Source organism: Schistocerca cancellata, chromosome 2, assembly GCF_023864275.1.
Source record: "Schistocerca cancellata isolate TAMUIC-IGC-003103 chromosome 2, iqSchCanc2.1, whole genome shotgun sequence".
Taxonomy (NCBI): domain Eukaryota; kingdom Metazoa; phylum Arthropoda; class Insecta; order Orthoptera; family Acrididae; genus Schistocerca; species Schistocerca cancellata.
Window position 1 is genome coordinate 581,894,023 of NC_064627.1, and position 21,120 is coordinate 581,915,142.

The following is a 21,120-nucleotide window of genomic DNA, read 5'->3' on the forward strand; positions in this document are numbered from 1 at the left end:
AACCTTAATCCTACTCCCAACATCACCACTGCTGAAGCCCAGGCTATCCGTGATCTGAAGGCTGACCAATCCATCGTCATTCTTCCGGCGGACAAGGGTTCCACGACTGTGGTACTTGATCGTTGGGAGTATGTGGCTGAGGGACTGCGTCAGCTTTCAGACAACACTACTTACAAAGTTTGCCATGGTAATCCCATTCCTGATGTCCAGGCGGAGCTTCAAGGAATCCTCAGATCCTTAGGCCCCCTACAAAACCTTTCACCTGACTCCATCAACCTCCTGACCCCACCAACACCCCGCACCCCTACCTTCTACCTTCTTCCCAAAATTCACAAACCCAATCATCCCGGCCGTCCCATTGTAGCTGGTTACCAAGCCCCCACAGAACGCATCTCTGCCTACGTAGATCAACACCTTCAACCCATTACATGCAGTCTCCCATCCTTCATCAAAGACACCAACCACTTTCTCGAACGCCTGGAATCCCTACCCAGTCTGTTACCCCCGGAAACCATCCTTGTAACCATTGATGCCACTTCCTTATACACAAATATTCCGCATGTCCAGGGCCTCGCTGCGATGGAGCACTTCCTTTCACGCCGATCACCTGCCGCCCTACCTAAAACCTCTTTCCTCATTACCTTAGCCAGCTTCATCCTGACCCACAACTTCTTCTCTTTTGAAGGCCAGACATACCAACAATTAAAGGGAACAGCCATGGGTACCAGGATGGCCCCCTCGTACGCCAACCTATTCATGGGTCGCTTAGAGGAAGCCTTCTTGGTTACCCAGGCCTGCCAACCCAAAGTTTGGTACAGATTTATTGATGACATTTTCATGATCTGGACTCACAGTGAAGAAGAACTCCAGAATTTCCTCTCCAACCTCAACTCCTTTGGTTCCATCAGATTCACCTGGTCCTACTCTAAATCCCATGCCACTTTCCTTGACGTTGACCTCCACCTGTCCAATGGCCAGCTTCACACGTCCGTCCACATCAAACCCACAAACAAGCAACAGTACCTCCATTATGACAGCTGCCACCCATTCCACATCAAACGGTCCCTTCCCTACAGCCTAGGTCTTCGTGGCAAACAAATCTGCTCCAGTCCGGAATCCTTGAACCATTACACCAACAACCTGAAAACAGCTTTTGCATCCCGTAACTACCCTCCCGACCTGGTACAGAAGCAAATAACCAGAGCCACTTCCTCATCTCCTCAAACCCGGAACCTTCCACAGAAGAACCCCAAAAGTGCCCCACTTGTGACAGGATACTTTCCGGGACTGGATCAGATTCTGAATGTGGCTCTCCAGCAGGGATACAACTTCCTCAAATCCTGCCCTGAAATGAGATTCATCCTTCATGAAATCCTCCCCACTCCACCAAGAGTGTCTTTCCGCCGTCCACCTAACCTTCGTAACCTCTTAGTTCATCCCTATGAAATCCCCAAACCACCTTCCCTACCCTCTGGCTCCTACCCCTGTAACCGCCCCCGGTGTAAAACCTGTCCCATGCACCCTCCCACCACCACCTATTCCAGTCCTGTAACCCGGAAGGTGTACACGATCAAAGGCAGAGCCATGTGTGAAAGCACCCACGTGATTTACCAACTGACCTGCCTACACTGTGAAGCGTTCTATGTGGGAATGACCAGCAACAAACTGTCCATTCGCATGAATGGACACAGGCAGACAGTGTTTGTTGGTAATGAGGATCACCCTGTGGCTAAACATGCCTTGGTGCACGGCCAGCACATCTTGGCACAGTGTTACACCGTCCGGGTTATCTGGATACTTCCCACTAACACCAACCTGTCAGAACTCCAGAGATGGGAACTTGCCCTTCAGCATATCCTCTCTTCTCGCTATCTGCCAGGCCTCAATCTCCGCTAATTTCTAATTTCAATCTGCCGCCGCTCATACCTCACCTGTCTTTCAACATCATCTTTGCCTCTGTACTTCCGTCCCGACTGACATCTCTGCCCAAACTCTTTGCCTTTACAAATGTCTGCTTGTGTCTGTGTATATGCGGATGGATATGTGTGTGTGTGCGAGTGTATACCTGTCCTTTTTTCCCCCTGAGGTAAGTCTTTCCGCTCCCGGGATTGGAATGACTCCTTACCCTCTCCCTTAAAACCCATATCCTTTTGTCTTTCCTTCACCTTCCCTCTTTCCTGACGAGGCAACCGTTGGTTGCGAAAGCTAGAATTTTGTCAAAGATGATGAGACTTACCAAACAAAAGCGCTGGCAGGTCGATAGACACACAAACAAACACAAACATACACACAAAATTCAAGCTTTTGCAACCAACGGTTGCCTCATCAGGAAAGAGGGAAGGAGAGGGAAAGACGAAAGGATTTAGGTTTTAAGGGAGAGGGTAAGGAGTCATTCCAACCCGGGAGCGGAAAGACTTACCTTAGGGGGAAAAAAGAACAGGTATACACTCGCGCACACACACACATATCCATCCACATATACACAGACACAAGCAGACATTTGTAAAGGCAAAGAGTTGCCTTTAACTAGAAGAACTAAAGGAACAGAGTGAAATAAGAAAGTTCTATCATGCCATAGGCAAAATGAAGAATAGATTCCAACCAAAAATAACGGCCTGTTCCAGTAAAGATGGGAAAATGATAAGGGAGGAAGAACAGATAGTGGGAAGATGGGCAGAGTATTTCAAAGATACACTAAGCACCAGCCTAGAAGATGAAGAGACAGCTGCACAGGAGGGAAGAGTGGAGCTGGAAGTAGACAATGAAACCAATGAGGCAAGAAAGCCAACACTACAAGAGGTCTCCCAGGCTGTGCACAAGTCAAAAAACAATCGAGCCCCTGGGGAAGACAGCATAATTGCTGAATTAATAAAAACTGGTGGTGAGGCTGTAATAAAGGAACTGCACACATTAATATCAGATATATGGGAAACAGAAACTATGCCAGATAATTGGAAAATTGGAATAATAGTCCCCATTTATAAGAAAGGGGACAGAACAGCATGTGAAAACTATAGAGGTGTAACACTCCTAAGTACAGCTTATAAGATCTTCACAAGTATATTAAACAAAAGGATACAGAAGTGTGCAGAAGGCATACTAGGGGAATATCAGTGTGGCTTTCGACCAGGCAGAGGAACAACTGATCAAATATTTGTGATAAGGCAAATGATGGAAAAGTTCTATGAATATGATATAGAGCTGCATTTCTTATTCATCAATTTCAAACAAGCCTTTGACAGCATAAATTGGCAAGAACTATATAGAGTACTGAAAGAAGTTGGTATATGTGCTAAATTAATAAGACTAATCAGAATGACAATGACAGAGACAAGAGCAAAAGTAAAGGTCCTTAGCAGAACAAGTGATAGCTTTGACTTTAATAAAGGTGTGAAGCAAGAGGATAGTCTCTCCACTGACCTATTCAACATAGCCCTGCGTAGTGCAGTAAATAAAATCAACAAAAGAGGCACCATATTTATGAAAACTAGCCAGATATGTGCATACGCTGATGACATTGCTATAGTAGGAAGAAATACCAATACACTCTTAGAATCATACCGGGCAATGGAAACAGAAGCCTTAAAAATTGGCCTCATAGTAAATGAAAACAAAACAAAATATATGGTAATGTCACAATCTGAGGCCAGAAGAACCCCTAAAAACCTAAACATCAATGGGAAATGCTTCAATGGAGTGTCCTCTTTTAACTACTTGGGAGCCCTAATAACAAATGATAACAGTATTGGAAAGGCTATAAGGGAAAGAATACAAGCAGGAAACAGAGCTTTCTTTGCAAATATGCAGCTCTTCAAAAATAGCCTTGTTACAAGAAAAACTAAACTGCTAATATATAATTCCCTAGTCCGCCCAGTTATCACATACGGCTCAGAGGTATGGACGTTGACAGAACACGATAAAAATGCTCTAAGAAGCTTTGAGCGGAAAATACTACGCAAAATCTATGGGCCAATAAGGGAGGAAGAAGGCTGGAGAATACGCTACAATGCCGAATTACAAGAGTTAATACAAGGCAGGGACATAGTAAAATTTGTGAAATCACAGCGAATACGATGGCTAGGACACTTGGAGAGAATGGCAGAGGATAGAATCCCAAAGAAAATGATGAAAGGTATGATCCATTCAGTTAGGCGAAAAGGGAGACCTAGAAGAAGATGGATCGATGAGGTAATAATGGATATCAGCAATATGGGAGTCCGGGGTTGGAAAAGAGCAGCAAATAACCGAGAAGTGTGGAGGAAGATTGTTGAAGAAGCCAAGGCTCACCAAGAGCTGTAGAGCTACTGAAGAAGAAGAAGAAGAAGAAAGAGTTGCCTTTACAAATGTCTGCTTGTGTCTGTGTATATGTGGATGGATATGTGTGTGTGTGCGCGAGTGTATACCTGTCCTTTTTTCCCCCTAAGGTAAGTCTTTCTGCTCCCAGGATTGGAATGACTCCTTACCCTCTCCCTTAAAACCCAAATCCTTTCGTCTTTCCCTCTCCTTCCCTCTTTCCTGATGAGGCAACCGTTGGTTGCGAAAGCTTGAATTTTGTGTGTATGTTTGTGTTTGTTTGTGTGTCTATCGACCTGCCAGCGTTTTTGTTTGGTAAGTCTCATCATCTTTCTTTTTAGATATATTTTTCCCACGTGGAATGTTTCCCTCTATTTATATATATATATATATATATATATATATATATATATATATATATATATATATATATATATATATATATATATATATATATATAAGAATGATGATAAGATTTACCAAACAAAAGCGCTGGCAGGTCGATAGACACACAAACAAACACAAACATACACACAAAATTCTAGCTTTCGCAACCAACGGTTGCCTCGTCAGGAAAGAGGGAAGGAGAGGGAAAGACAAAAGGATTTGGGTTTTAAGGGAGAGGGTAAGGAGTCATTCCAATCCCGGGAGCGGAAAGACTTACCTTAGGGGGAAAAAAGTACAGGTATACACTCGCACACACACACACACATATCCATCTGCATATAACCATAACATTAACCAAATTTGATTTCTGCCTACCAATGCACACAAATTGTTGACAGTTCTCTAGAAAAGACCTAAACATATTTATACTGTTGTCATCAAGACCATAGTAAACTAGCTTATTCAGCACAATGTCATGCTCTACACAGTCAAAGGATCTGCTCAGGTCACAAAATGTAGCCTGGACATAGACCCTAGCCTCAAACACATCTAGTACTAATTTTATGAGGGAGTCCACTGCATCCATTGCGGATTTACCTTTCCTAAATCCAAACTGTTTATCACTAATTATATTTAGTTTACCCAAGTAGACACTCACATGCTCATACATAATTGTTTCTAAAATTTTTGAAAAAACTGGATTATGGATATAGGTCTGTAACTAGCGGGACAGTTCTTTTCCCATTTTTTGTATATGGACACAACTCTAGATATTTTTAGTATGTTGGGGAACTCACTTTCAACTAGGCATTTGTTAATACAAAAAATTAAGGGATAAATAACACAATCAATAACATCTTTCAAAAAATTACATGACATATCATAGTAATCAACACTAACTGAAGGTTTGAAATTTTTCACTATTTTTAGGATATTATCTGGGCTCACTTCCGTGTAAGTGAAGGTACTTGGGGGAAGCTTTTCAAAGCAGCTGTCCATAATACTAAGTCCATTTTCAGTGGGTTTGTTTATTGAGCTACTAATTTCCTCAGTGGACTGATTGTAATATTTATTAAATACTTCTGGGGTAATAGCAATTTCCTCTTTGTGTTTAGTGTGAGCAATGGAGTTTATTACACTCCAGGCCGTTTTGCATTTATTGTTAGATTTTTCAATGTTTACTATATTATGCAGTTTCTTTGCTTCATTTATTGCCTTCCTATACTTGTATTTAGCTTTAGCATACAGTTCTTTGTACAGTTCTGATTTACTGGTTTTGTACAGACTAGAATATAGCATACATGGACTAAGTTATTGGAAATATATGGTACAAATTAGTGGTAAATCCTACATCACTGCAACTTAGTTCCCTAGTTGTTCTGTGGAATGCAGAATAAATAAAATACAGATGTACATATGAGATTTAGTTTCAAAATGAAAAAAGGTTATTTGCAGGTGGATTTAGTGAAGAAAACATAGTATGGAAGCATACAGATGATTCTATGTATCTCTAGGGATAGAAAAAGGCTCTAGGAAAGACCAACTGACTAGGACTTGCTGCAGCTCACATGAATACTCACCACGAAGTACAAGGGCTGCGTAGCAATTTGTGGGCGATTATCACGTGGACTGCATTTGTAAAGTCTGTCAATGCTCTGCTGCTGGCTGTTGTTGGTGTACAGAGTTTCGTGACCTGCGATCAGCACACACCTAAATTGGTAATCTATCTCCTTTTAATCCAATCCAGCCCTGTAAGTAATACACAAAATCATTTATATAATAGTGTCAAATTTGGTTTTCAGAAAATCTCAATGGTCTACAAAATGCAATGTTTGCTTTTTTTCATATTTTACACACGTTTCAACACCTATATGAAGCATGTGGTTCTGTTTTTTATTTCTGTAAAATATTGTACAATGTTTTTGTTTTCTATTTTAGCCTTAAAAAAATAAGCATGTATTTCATGCTGCATTAATTTAGTAGTTGTACTGTACTATTAAACTAGACCAATTTTTATAAAAACTATTCTTGAAGAAAGGTATTTTAAAATAATAACTGTAGAACTATCTATCTCAGTTTCTCTTTGAGAGGCGAATTGTGTTCTTACTAGATGGTAGCAATCATTATACATGAAACCATTCAAAAAATTTGATACAGTATTGGAAGTTTTCAAAATGAATTAGCTTGAGGCAGCTCATACACCCTCGAATAAATTTTCATGTAATTTTACCTCACTGCGCACCATCATTTTCCTATTACCATTTGCTTAAATTCTCCCATGTCCCATATGGGATTTTCTTTTTGTTGGCTCTGTTTGTACCTATGCAGCTGCTTGGGTACCGGATAACTTCGTTGAATAAAATCTTTTCTATGTAATCCTCATTACCATATCTAAGATATGAAACTTTCTGCTTACTTTAATCTGGTATACCTTCCCATTCTTAAATTAGTTCTCATAATCTACATTTTTTACTTCCTGTCTGGTGAGTCTGTTCCCTTCCATCAAGTTGTATGTTCAATGCATAGAAAGCAGCACAACAATTAAATGTTGAATGGCAGTTTCAAGAGCAAAAATAATGCACAGCCATTCTGTCAGCACTGATTCACCTCATGCAGTGTGAATACACGATTTCTATCACAGTAACAGATTTTATTGTCACTTTTACTCTGCTATATCACTGTAATGTAAAAGTCTAGTTTGACACCTATTGACGTGGAATGGTAAAGCCATTGGACCATAGCCTTCACATAGGACTCGACTGGCCCCATATCACTGACATTGAGTTGCAGAAGTATTCTGGAACATATAGGCCTATTGTACTTGAACATTATTAAATACCTCAAAGAAAAGTATCTATCAGCACACAGCTAGCAATGACACAGAAAATATTCTTCTTTTGATGCACAACTGACGTTTTATTCTCTAAAGTAATGAGAGCTACCAAAAGGGAATCTCAGACTGATGCCATATTTCTAAATTTCCAAAACATTTTTGACACCATTCGTAACAAGTGGCTTCTAGTAAAACTGCATGCCTATAGAGTATATTCTCAGTTGTACAACTGGATTCAGGATTTCCTGTCAGAAAGGTCACATTTTGCAGTAACTGACGAGAAGTCACTGACTGAAACAAAAATGATACCTGGCATTTGCCAAGGAACTGTTATAGGCCCTTCTACTGTTCCTAACATACATTCACATTTTAGGAGACAGTCTGAGCAGCCTTCTTAGATTGTTTGCTGATGATGTCATTTACCACCTAGTACTCATCAAATGATCAAAACAATTTGAAAAATGATTTAGACAAGATAACTGTATGATGTGAAGATACAATTACCCTCAACAATAAAAAATGTTAGTCCCTCCACGTAAATAATAAAAAAAATTCTGTTAAATTTTGGCAACATATAAATCACACTAAATAACTAGTGATTACAAATACAAACATCTTAAACTGGAATCATCACATGGAATATGTTGTGGAAGAGGAGAACTAAAGACTATGTTTTACTGGCAGAACACTTAGAAGATTTAACATTTTTTAAATATTTTTTGCATGACGTCATAAAATAATGGCTTTTCCAAATGTCATATTGTTACATCTTTATGTACAAAGGATTAATATTTAACTACAAAGGTTAATACATAATACAAGGGTGAAACAAATATATCCTGGACTCTTTTTTTATAAGTTTATTTGAACTTCATAAAATTTCACATGCATGAACTTAAAGTCTCATGAACAAGAAACACATTTTTTCCCAGCAGATAGACAGTTTCTTATCTTATTTTCGTAAAATGAACATGGATGTGACAGCAGCCAGTTGCGCACAAACAGTAAAACAGCACCACAGTCGTCAAATCTGTGTCCTCCAACTGCTTCCTTTAGTGGTCCAAACACATGACTATTGCAGGATGAGAAGTTCAGACTCTAAGAAGAATGCTCTAGTGTGGTCCAGAAAAATTACTGAATTTTTTATTGAATTTGGGCAGCTGTGTAGGGTTGAGCATTTTTAGAAACCATAATGACATCCTGGATTGGAAATGTGCACCTTTTCTGATGATAAGCACATTTTGCTTGGTCAAAAAGTTGGCTGTAGTATACAGCAGTTCAAAGCAAGACTTTCATGGAGAAAATTGATCAGAAGAAGTAAAATGAATAAATAATGCTTCAGTGTCCTTCCCCACTGAAAGACAGTTTTTGGCTTTGAAGGGTGCAAATTCGTCCTTTCTGTCCCATACCATGCTGCCTCTTTTCGGATTCACGGATGTAATGGTGTACCCACATTTCATCACAAGTCACAATCTGGTGCAAAAAAACGTTCCCTTTCAATCTGGCAGCATGTTAGTGACAGTTTGCACACCTCAAGGCAATGAAATTTATCTTCTGCAGTGAGAAGAAGAGGCACCCACCTCGCGGACACTTTCTGAAGTACACGGTTGTCAGTAATGATCAGCTGAGCATTACCGTTGCTTATGCCAACCTCAGTAGCAATTTCAGCAACTATTATTTGGCAATCATTTTCAATGACCTGGCTAACAATGAGAGTATTCTCCTCAGTTACATGGGTCCTTCAGCAACATCAGTGAGATGCATTCCCAAGTTTCTCATCCTTGTAAAAACTGTTTGTGCCATGTGTACACTTGAATCCTTCCCAGGGTCTTGACACCACACTGTGCCACAAGTCTTTTCAAAATTTCAGATATTTTTATGCCCTCCGTCACGAGTAACTCGATTACAATGTGTTGCGCAACAGGTGATGGTACCCATTGTTTTGACATTGTGATTCTGACTAAAGAAATGGCACAATAATGTTCTAGTTGAGAAGAATTATCACTGGAAACAAAAGCAACAATAAGCAGAGATCTGGCACTCGCCTTTACAAAAAGCCACATATATTCTTTCAGTGAATACAAGCAATTATTTAGAATTTTTTTTAAATTTTGTTTTAGATTGATCCCCAGTATATGCTCTTACTAATTCTGGCAATTTGTTGTACATCACTGAGTCACTGATATAAGGACTGTGGTCTATTTTGCTCTTTGTCTGTAATAATTGTTCTTATTTTTTGCATTGTGATTATGTACATAATAACATTTTGGTGTGTCAGCCCAACATCTTACAAAAAATGTGCAAGTCTATATACACTGTCCAGTCACAATAATTCGGCCATCTTTTAAAAGCCTGCATTGCAGTGCAGTCTGCTGTAAGACATGCAGGAAGAGCGTCATTGAGGTTCTGGAGGTTACTAACAGGGACGTGAAGCCTTGCCGACATCAGTGCCATAGCCAGCTGTGCTAGGTAAACAGCTAGGTGGTATGAACAATTAGACTGAGAGAGTCCCACAGATTCTCAATTGCGTTTAAATCCAGGGAGTTTGGTGGCCAGAAGCATATGGTAAACTCATCCTGGTGCTCTTCAAATCACACACATGCACTGCGAGCTTGGTGACATGTTTGTTTGTTCTGCTGATAAATGCCATCGTACCGAGGAAAAACAAACTGTACGTAGATGTGGACATGGACCCCAAGTACAGATGCATACTTGTGTTGATCAACTGTGCCTTCCAGAATGATGATGTCATGCAGAAAATGCCACAAAAAAATTCCCCAAACCATTACATTTCCTCTTTGTTTGCTTTCAGACATTTCATACCATATACGCCAACAGGCATCTGTCAGAAGGAGCATAAAATGTGATTCATCAGAAGAGGCCACCTGTTGCCACTTGGTGGACAGTCAGTTGTGGTATTGACATGTAAATTCCACACTTCATCACTGACGAACAGCAGTCATCGTGGGTGCACGATACAGGCACCTACTGCTGAGGTCCATTTGCAACAATGTTTGCTTAGAGGCTGTTGAGGAGACACTGTTGGTAGTCCCTTAATTCATTTGGGTGGTCAGTCACTCAATAGTTGCTTGTCTATTTGCATGTACATATCTCTGCAACTGTCATTCATCCCTGTCGTCTATGGCCTACAGTGAATCACAGCTGCTTCAATGCAGATTTTGGATAGTGCCATTTTGCCACGCATGGTATACCTAAACCACAATGACATGCAAAAAGTTTACAAACTTTTGAAGTGCTTTCACTCTCAGCTCAAAATCCAATGATCATGCTCTTTTTGGATGTCAAGTAAATCACTGGATTTCTGCATTATGACAATGACTGCACTGTTTTACGTGACCAGCAACATGCTTTATATACCCTCCAGTGCTAGTGGTGCCACATGCTGTCTGTAAGTGGTTACTGCACGTTGATGCTGAACTTGAGTGGTGGTGAATGGACCATCTATATACAAGGAGTACACAGTGAGATATTTCTTTTTGGTAAGGGCTTCATGACAGGTTCCCCAGTATCCCAGACCATTTGTCAATCTAACACTTCTCTTTAGTAGCACCAGTGTTCTGTTCAGGCACACCTCAGGAGCACACACCCCCACAGTCCTATCCCATAACTTATAAATGGCAAAATTTTCCCGTAGAAAACTGTTTTCAGCATTTTATTATATACAATTCTGGACATTTGGATACACAAGTACAATGCACTGCTTATTTTCCAGCATACATAGTTAACATGGTCTTCTCATCAAAGATTACCATCCAAGCACAGACCAAGGAACTCACAGTCTTCAATGTCTGTATAAAAAGTTTCCCAAATATTTCCTGCACATGGGGGGGGGGGGGGGGGGGCACAAGTCACCTGCTTTGAACTCCAGTAACTGTTATTTTTTGGTATTCAATTTTAGATCTTGGTTATTAAAATATTTAGTCACTTCAGATGCCCCTGTGTTTAAAAATATGTTATATCCTCCTCATTTTCACTGTAAAACTGCAGAAAGTTGTCACATGGACAAGTAATTATATGGAAATTAAAAGGATGTGTAATATCCTTTACATACACAATAAAAAGAAATGTTTCCAATATTGACCCCTTGCATTACTGCTTCAGTCACAGACTGAATGTTGATTTTCATAATTTTGTTTTGATAATTTATATTTCCATATTGTTTACGGTTTTTTAGGTAAGTAGAGAGGAGTTCAAGAAATCTGTGTGTGATATTGCATGCTCTGAATTTCTGCAAGAGAAGTGCACGACTGACCAGGTCAAAAGCTTTGGTGAGATCTAAGAATGTGCCTACTGTATGCTTTCTTTCAGTCTGATAGCTATAAACTTGGAACAAAACTTTCTGTGAGAGTTGTTGTGATCTTTTTGGAATCAAGCTGTTTTAGCGAAGAGATTTTTTCTTCTTTTTAGCAAAAAAGGTTGCTGTGATAGCACCACTGATTCAAAAATATTATTAAATGTAGGAATCGGAGATTTGGGTCTATAGTTTGATGCTTCTTCCTTTGATCCTTTTTTATGTCTGACAATGCTTCTTTTCAGTGCATTAAGAAACATACCTTCTCTGATGCAACAATTGACGATTTATGAATTGGATTAGCCACAACTTCTGTGAATTTTTTAATTACTGTGCTGGAAAGACCATCCCATCAACATGTGTGTTTGTTTTTTTAGTTATCACATTATTTTGTTTATTTCTTGTTCTTTTACATCCTCAAATCCAAAGCCCTTAACTGTTGTATAGCAGAGTATTAGAATGTTGAACGGATCTGTGTCTGGAATAATAGTGTCAGTTGGGGATATAAGATGATTGTTAAGAATGTTACAAACACTTTCTTGAGCTTGTATCAGTTGACTTTCATGTCTGATATGTATTGCTTCTCCCTCTGTGTTTGAATGTGTTTTACAGTATTTGTTAATAAGGTACCAGGAGGCATGTTGGCGGTGCTATTGCTTCACTGTGGACTTGTCGTCTAAGATTTAGGGTTTTAATTTGAAACTTTGTTTAATACGTTACATTTTTCTTTGAAAATGTGGAGCCCTTATGATTTGTACAGTATGTAGAGGTGATGAATGTTCTGTCTAAGCTCGAGTAATCTATGTGGTAGTTTTAATTTAACTCTTCTTTCCCATTGACTGAGAATTGCTTTTGTTTTAATTGAATAATAAGAGTTAAAATGCTACAACACAATTGAACATAATTCATTTGATTTATTATTTGAGCCTTCTAACTTATATACTCTGTCCAAATTGTCTCTAGCTAATGTATTTTTGAACCTGACTATGTTCTTAGTGGTATTGCTTCTTTTCTGCTGAATTAGTCTTGCAATTTCTGGAGGATCTACACTTAAGTAATCAATTTTCTGGCACTAATGATCAGAGAAGTGGAATTCTGTGTTACTGAACTTAATACTATCTTCATCACATTTGCTGTTTATTGCATAGTCTATCCTACTGGAGGTTAAATCTGTTATTCTGTGAGGTTATCGGGTCCAACTTGATCAGTTATGTGACAGACACCCAAAGCTTTGTTTCAAGTATGCTGTTCTTAAAGCCTTCATAATGTATCACAGTACCAGTTCAAGTGACCCTACTCTGCAGTACTGTTCAAGAAATAACAGTCTGTTTTTACTATGTTGATTAACATAAAGAGCTAATCCATCACCTTTTTGATGCTGGCTACGTAAATACTTCCTAGGGATAGACATCTAATTTAAAATATTTTATTTTGTCTTGCTTTAGGTCATTTTCTGTTGATACTTAAACATCTGGATTACATTCATCGACGACAGACTGCAGCAAGTGTAATTTATTTCAAAAATGTTGTATGTTTAAATACCTCTAACAGAATGGCCTACCCGGTTCCTTTTTAAGTTTTTTTTGCAGGGAATAGACAAAGTTTGAGTCTTGTTAAGATATGCGGTAACATATTCATTTGGTGCAAAAACAACTTCTTTCATTACATGCAACTGTTGCTTTCTGTAGGCACTGGAGACTCACTTTGTATACATGAAAGAGATTTGCACCTGGCTTGAACTGTTTTTCTCTTATTGGCTCACCATAAAAAAACACTGTGCCTCTTTCCTGTGTGAGTTCGATGACACTGCTTCTGCTGTGTTTGGTGATGTTTTAGCCGCTGGTTCTCACAGCACTGTTGTTATCGATGACACTGGTGATGCTGATGCTTCTTATGTTGTTCCTGTAGCCTGAGTCACTTCACTGCACTTGGCATGAATATGGTTTGCACTTTGTGAAACTTCTGGAGCTTTAAAAGTTGTGCTTCATTTACCTCTTCCATTTCTGGTTCAAACAATTTTTGTAATTCGCATCTGACTGATGACTTTTTTTCTGCACTTTTTGGTTTAAACCAGTCGGTAATCTCCTGAAGAGATTGCCTAAACTACACTTGTCCATCCTCTTCTGGAATATTGCTACATGGTATGCGATTCTTACCAGACACAACTGACTTCGGAAGCGAGAAAGTCAAAGAAGGGCAGCTAGTTTTTTCTTATAATGAATTAGGGAAGAGAGCGTCAGGGGTATAATAGTCAAGCTGAGGTAGCAATCATTAAAACAAATGCTGTATATTTGTTGTAGTGAGATCTTTTTACAAAATTTCAATCACCAGTTTTCTCATCCAAATGAAAAAGTATTTCGCTAGTTCCTACCAACAAAGGGAGAAATGACCACTGTAATAAAATAAGAGAAATTAGATCTTACACAGAAACATTATGTGTTTATTTCTCCCATGTACTATTTGAGAGTGGAATGGTCAAGAAAAACTGGACTTAATTGTATGAATCATCCGCCAATTGTTTACATGTGAACTGCAGAGTAGTCATGTAGATGAAGTTAAAGTGCGGTTTTGACACTTGTCCAACCATCTAGATTTATGTTTCCCTTATATGACTCAAGGTCATAGTTCTCTCTTCCTTCCTTCCCGTTTGATAACTACATGCTGCTATTTGTGTATGACCACTCGTCCATTTGGGTATTATATAAATGTATTTAGCCCTGTCTGTTCTGTGTGCCTATGTTAAAGCCTTCAAAGAGCTGGTCCCTGCTCACGTTTGCAGCATCCACAAAGCAACTGCCTCACAATATATTTAAGAATATCACCCGAAGAACTCTTAATATACATAATTTTGTCTTCTTTGTCATTTCTGAAAAATATATTTGAATTCTACACACGATTGAGTAGTATGTCCAATTTCATATTTTACACATCTCAAAAATATGTCATTTTGCCTTCTCTACTGTCACTTTTGTTTCTTTTTACTTTTTATTATTTTATTTACTGAAATTGGGAACAGTGGTACCTTACAGCCATCCATGTGCACACTCTATCCTACGTAGAATTATTACATATTTTGTCCAAAGGTGTGGCCTATGCTACTTCGAAAGACATGTCATTTCAGAATGTATACTCTCTAACAAAAAAGTGAAGCATCTAGAAGATACGGTCAGATGTCAATGTAGCTTTGTACATGTACACCATCAGCAGGTATTAAATTATCAGAGCTGTGGTGCTCTGTGAAAGTGCATTAATGTTATTTGTGTGCACTGTTGCTACCCAACCCCTTGGGGTATACAATATCGCATCAAAAGCATCAAGAAATCTATTACAATGGCGGCTCATTCTTCCTCAAGAGCTGAAACCAGAGAAGGTAGTGTTGTTGGATTCTGGGATCTGAAGTGAAGGCAACATTCTGACTCATCAAAAGTATCAAGAAATCTGTTACAATGGCAGCTCATTCTTCCTCAAGAGCTGAAACCAGCGAAGGTAGTGTTGTTGGATTCTGGGATCTGAAGCAAAGTCAACATTCTGACTCACTCCAAATATGTTCCATGGGGCTCAGTTCTGGACTCTCTAGGTCAGTGGTTCCCCATCTTTCTCAGACCATTATGCCTGAGTGTAATCAGGCAGTACCGTATTTACTCGAATCTAAGCCGCACTTTTTTTTCCGGTTTTTGTAATCCAAAAAACCGCCTGCGGCTTAGAATCGAGTGCAAAGCAAGCTGAAGTTCTGAAAAATGTTGATAGGAGCCACCACAACTAACTTCTGCCGTCGAATATATGTAGCGCTACACAAGCATCCTTTGTAGGCACAAAGATAAAATACTGGCGCCAAAACCTCTGCATCAGTAAATAAAATTTAAAAAAAAAAAATTGGAAGACGAGCTTTTTTTCTCCGCCCGAGTTTCGACCACTGCATTTTCATACATTATCCAACGAAGTAAATACAAATTCCGTATTGCTCATCTTCGAATTTCAATGTACTACGAAAATCCGACTGGTAATACTGGGATTTTTGTCAATATGCCCAACTCTACGTTCTGAATTTTTTCCTACCTGTGAGAAGAGATGGTTGCTAATAGGAACCTGATGAAATGTGAATCACATGCAGTATTCTCTTCACCATAAGAATAATACGAATATAAACATTTTGCCATGTATTCTTTCGTGTTTGCTTCTATCTCATTTAAATCCTGTCTGCCAAATAAACTACGAAACTAGAGTGAGACAACAGCAAACGCGGAAGAATATACGTATCGTGTCATGTTTATATTCATATTACTCTTATGCCTAATAGTGATACAGTCAGAAATGAAGCACGGCAACTGACTAGATTTTTAAATCTAAGATGACTAATTTCAGTGCAGAATTTGATGTACTAAAGAAGCGGCCGCAAAGATTTTCAAACGGAGAAAAATTTTCGCCAAACTCTCGTTCAGAACGTGTTCTATCATACGCAGTCTATTATTTGGTTCTTGTTGATCATTATCAAAGAAAGCAGCAGTGTAAGTAACAACAAATAGCAGTCTCTTGCCATTGTTTCGCTAATGAGACGATTCCTCTCTTTTTTTAATTGTAGGCGGCGGTAGCGCGCACAAAAGCAAGCCATGCCGCGAGCAGCGACAGGCCGTAAACACGCACTATCAGAATGCGACAAACAATGCATGACACAGTATAGTAATGCATTTTGAGCTTGGAGTGACTGACGTAAACACCTATAACATAGAAAACGGCACTTATCAGATCAAAGCAAAATAAACAATCGATTCAAACCAGACGAAGCACGTGAAAAAGAAAGGGTATCCGTATAAATACGGACGGAGCGCCTGACGCATAGCAATGGCTACCTGGTAAAGCTTAACTGCTAAGCTTTCGACTTCAACCAAACTACTGTAGCTGTATCGTCATTCATTCGACCTAAATTGTGCCTCATATTACAATGGACCAACTTTGTTTCGATTTGGAGGTGCGGCCTAAAACTTTTCTCTCCCCTTGAATTTCGAGTCTCAAATTTCAGGTGCGGCTTATAGATTTGGGAATTTTTTTTTCCTTTATTTCGAGTCTCATTTTTCAGGTGCGGCTTAGATTCGAGTGCGGCTTACATTCGAGTAAATACGGTAATAGTACACCCCCCACCCCCCCTTACCCCACCACCACCACCAAAATTAGTGCTTACCTCAACTTCAGAATGAAAAGAATGTTATTTGAACACTTTTATTTTTAAAACAACAAAAGATAAATATTTACTTTTTGTAGGTGTTTTATTATGCTGTGGCCATGGTGGTCTACTGGCTAGTGTGCTACCCTCCATTCCTGGAGGTCCTAGATTCAATCTGGATAGGGGCAGGGATTTTTCCTCATTCCAGTCACTCCACGACTGTCCTGGGTCTGTTGTCAAATGAATAACAGGGAGCTTTCCCAGGGGGGTGCAAGGCGGCTGGTGTGCTGGGCTTACAACTTGCCCCTCCTAGCGCCACAGCAAAAACTAAATAAATAAATAAATAAAAACGGACTGTACCCTACCTACAATCAGACTCATAGCCCAGGGTTACGATAGTCTGGTTACAGGATTATAGGACTGAGCCACAGACTCTACAATCACCATTATTAAAATATGAACAAATGTGTCAATGAGATAACTGGTATTGCCTATTTCCAACAATCATTTTTGTATGATAATGAATCAATTCTCTGTGCCTCATGATAAATACCTAAACTCTTTCTCAGAAAAGGAAGCTAACTATCCATACTGAGGGCACACACTTATTGCAAAGCATACTTCCTCTCCACCACTCCTCTCCCTACTGACTCTTGTTTTATCCATACCTGTGCGACCATTTTAAAATATACCATTTTGAAATGTGTGCACTACACCTATTGTTTGTAAATAGGTTGATTGCTGACTCTTATTTCTGAACTGACAGAAATTGAGAGACTAGTAATATAGTAGCCACTACATAGTGACTGTCCTGTTGTGATATCAATTAGTTTGTTTACCTGTTGCGAAGTGAGTAATGAAGCAGTTTCTGTCCATCGTGGGAACGAGTATGTCTCAATTTTATTGTCTGTGTGTAGGGGGTGGACTGTATGAGGAAAATGTTCATACATTTGTTTCACAAGCTGAAATCTCCACCACAATGCTATATGTTAATCCTAGTAGGAATCTACTTGAAAAAATATAATTATTGGAAACTAGTGTATTCAGTATTACAGTCTTATGAAACAGAAATGATGGGATAGAGTATCACACTGTGACAACTAGCACAGTGGCAATATACATAAATATTTGATGACACTCATAATTCTATGTGTTATTATTTAACTCTTGATTTAGTTTAGTATTTTATACTCCATGTGTAGAGAACTCAACCTACTTATAAGTGTGAGTATTTATGTAATGTATGTGGAAATAAACAATTATTAACAGATAAACACATATTTGTTGACTGCAAATGTAGCTTCATTATTCACTTCGCAACAGGTAAACAAACTACATCAACACAACAACGCTCGCTCTGACAAATGGTATTATACTGCAGTGGATACAGATTCATTCCTACCACACCAGCCATACCGCACTTATTTTCACATTGTAAATGACAGACTCATCAGAAGTGGTTGCAAGTCGTGGGATCATCAGAATCATGATTAGGTTTGCACAACTGCAAAGCCAGTTCATATTAGCACAGATATGGTCAGATGAAACCATATATAGCTATTTTGTAGCAGCACTTAATGAAGATGTAGTTTCAGAAGACATACGCGCATGTGACACTATTACACAAACTCGGATTGTGTTGCAGATTCAAATGGCTGTTCACAGCAGCAGATGTGTCCCACTCTACAAACAGATTTCTTATCTTTTTACAGCCTGGTCCCTGATCTACAACATCAGTGACTGATAGATTCTATCACTAACCTTGATAGCCAAGAAAAGATATGTTGTGTCACCCCGATGACTGAGTGCATGATTCTGGAGGATATTCCATTAAAACATGTGGTACCAGTGAAGCACACGACAGTACGTCATATCTTTACCACACCAGGACCACCAGCCTATGCACATCCTTGGCCTCTCACACTGGAAAAGTTAAAAGTCATGAAGCAGGAATTCTGTCAAGCCTCCCCGTAGCAGTTGGATGGCACTGTTATACATGATACTCATGTAGCGATTACTTCCAACTCAGCACGAGGGCTATCCCTGAGCGGTATACCATGCCACATATCAAATATTTTGCTTTCAACGTACAAGGTAATAAAATATCCTCTACTATTGACTTAGCGTGAGTGTACTACAAAATTCCTGTTGCACCAGAAGACAGACACGAGAAGGCTATAACAACGCCCTTCAATCTTTTTTAGTGTGTGAGAATGTGTAATGAAGCACATTTATTTCAGTGTTTTATGGACAAAATCACAAGAGATCTATATTTCTGTTATGTCTACATAGACGACACAGTTAGTGATATGTGCATCTGAAGTGGAACACCAACAACATTTAACCAAGATATTTGATTGTATGTGTATGCAAGGCCTTGTTACTAACCCTACAAAGTGTACCTTCGGGGCAACAGAAGTCCAGTTCCTTGGATGTACAACTGATGGCGTCCGACCTCCACCTCCATAGGGTAGAAGCCACGGTCTAGCATTCCTGTCCCATTAAAGTTAGGAAACAACGTCATTTTCTTGGCACAATTAATTCTTATCATCAAAACATACACAACCACGCACTAATAACAGGCCCCATTAAATGAACTTCTGTAGGGCGCACCAAAGCTGAATACCAGAATGCAACGGACAAATGAATGGATACTGCTTTCTTAACTGTAAAATCAGAAATAGTGGGATGACACAATTAGCTCACGCAATATCACAGGCTCCACTTGTGCTCATGGTACATGCATCAGCTACCACTTTTGGCACTGTAGGCCCACCTGAGCAACAAGTTGGCAACCACTCATGTTCTTTAATCATAAGCTGTCATTGTCACAGCAACACTGGCCAACTTATGAGCAACAATTCTATGCCACATATGCTGCACTCACTAAGAAGTCAACACTTCACCACATACATGGGCCGCGAGCTGCTGTCAACCATTTTCAATATAAAACCAGAGAAAACATCACCAACACAACTTCGACAGTTGAACTATATGAGTCAGTTTATGACCCACATAGTCTATGTGCAATGAAAGTTGAATGTACCAGCAAATGCTCTCTCAAGTGTTAAAGCTATAACCACTGCAATTGATTGTGAGATCCTCGCTCAGTCCCAGCAGCACAATAATGGATTACACAAGTTATTGGATCACCCAAGGAATTAAAGTTACAACACATGACTGTGCCAGCAACAAAAGTTGATACTGTACAGCGACATGTCTGGAGCAAAAGTACAACCATTCATACCTCATCAACTTCGCTCAGAAGCAATTGCGTCAGTGCACAGCCTAACCCATCCTGGGGTCCGAGGCCAAGTTAAATTAGTCAGAGTTTCATCTGGCCAGGAATGGATGCTGACTGTAGGACATTTGTCAGATACTGCATGGCTTACCAGAAAAATAAGATCACTCAGCACATCAAAGCACCATTAAGCACATTCCTACCACAAAGTCAGCACTCTGAACACATGCACGCGGACGTTGTGGCCCCCTTTCCAATGTCCGAAGGCTACAGCTGCCCTCTCACAGTCGTGGATCGATTTTCAAGATAGCCTCAAGCTCTCCCCTATGAAAGACATTATAGCCAAGATTGTAGCACAAGCATTTCTCCATGAATGAATTGCCGGTTTGGCATTCCAAAACGCATTACAGCAGATCAAAGACGCATATTTGAACTGTACTTATTCAAAGCACTGGACAGCTTGTTGGGCACTAAAGACACACACACTGCTGCTTACCATCCAAAAGTGAATGGTACAACAGAACGCCTGCATTGCCAACTCAAGGCAGCCCTTCGGTGTCACGCTACACGAAATTTGTTTGATATGTTACCCATCATACTCCTTGGTCCCCACATGTCATTTGACTTTAAGGCTACAGCAGCTGAAATAGTGTACAGACAAACACAGCGCCCACCAGGGGAGTTTATGCATAATATGATGGATGATATGGTCAATGCGACAGAGTTGTCACCAAATTATGATCACACATCTGACAACTCCAGCCAGTGACACCCAGAGAACAAAGTGGATGACACCCATTCACGTTCGAGGACCTCTCTAGCTGCAATAATGTATTCATATAAAACAACATGACGCACAAGCCACTGCAGCCATTGTATGAAGGGCCATGTAGCCC

General features: G+C 39.6%; 1 protein-coding gene across 2 annotated transcripts in view; it reads right to left on the reverse strand.

The window, feature by feature from the left end:
* The window catches only part of LOC126162191 (protein timeless), a 408,622-nt gene that overhangs the window by 269,333 nt on the left and 118,169 nt on the right, over window positions 1–21,120 (reverse strand). For both annotated transcript variants that reach the window (XM_049918518.1, XM_049918519.1), the window contains one exon: window positions 6,261–6,429. The gene's annotated coding sequence lies outside the window, so the exon portion shown is untranslated. The remainder of the gene's footprint in view (window positions 1–6,260; window positions 6,430–21,120) is intronic.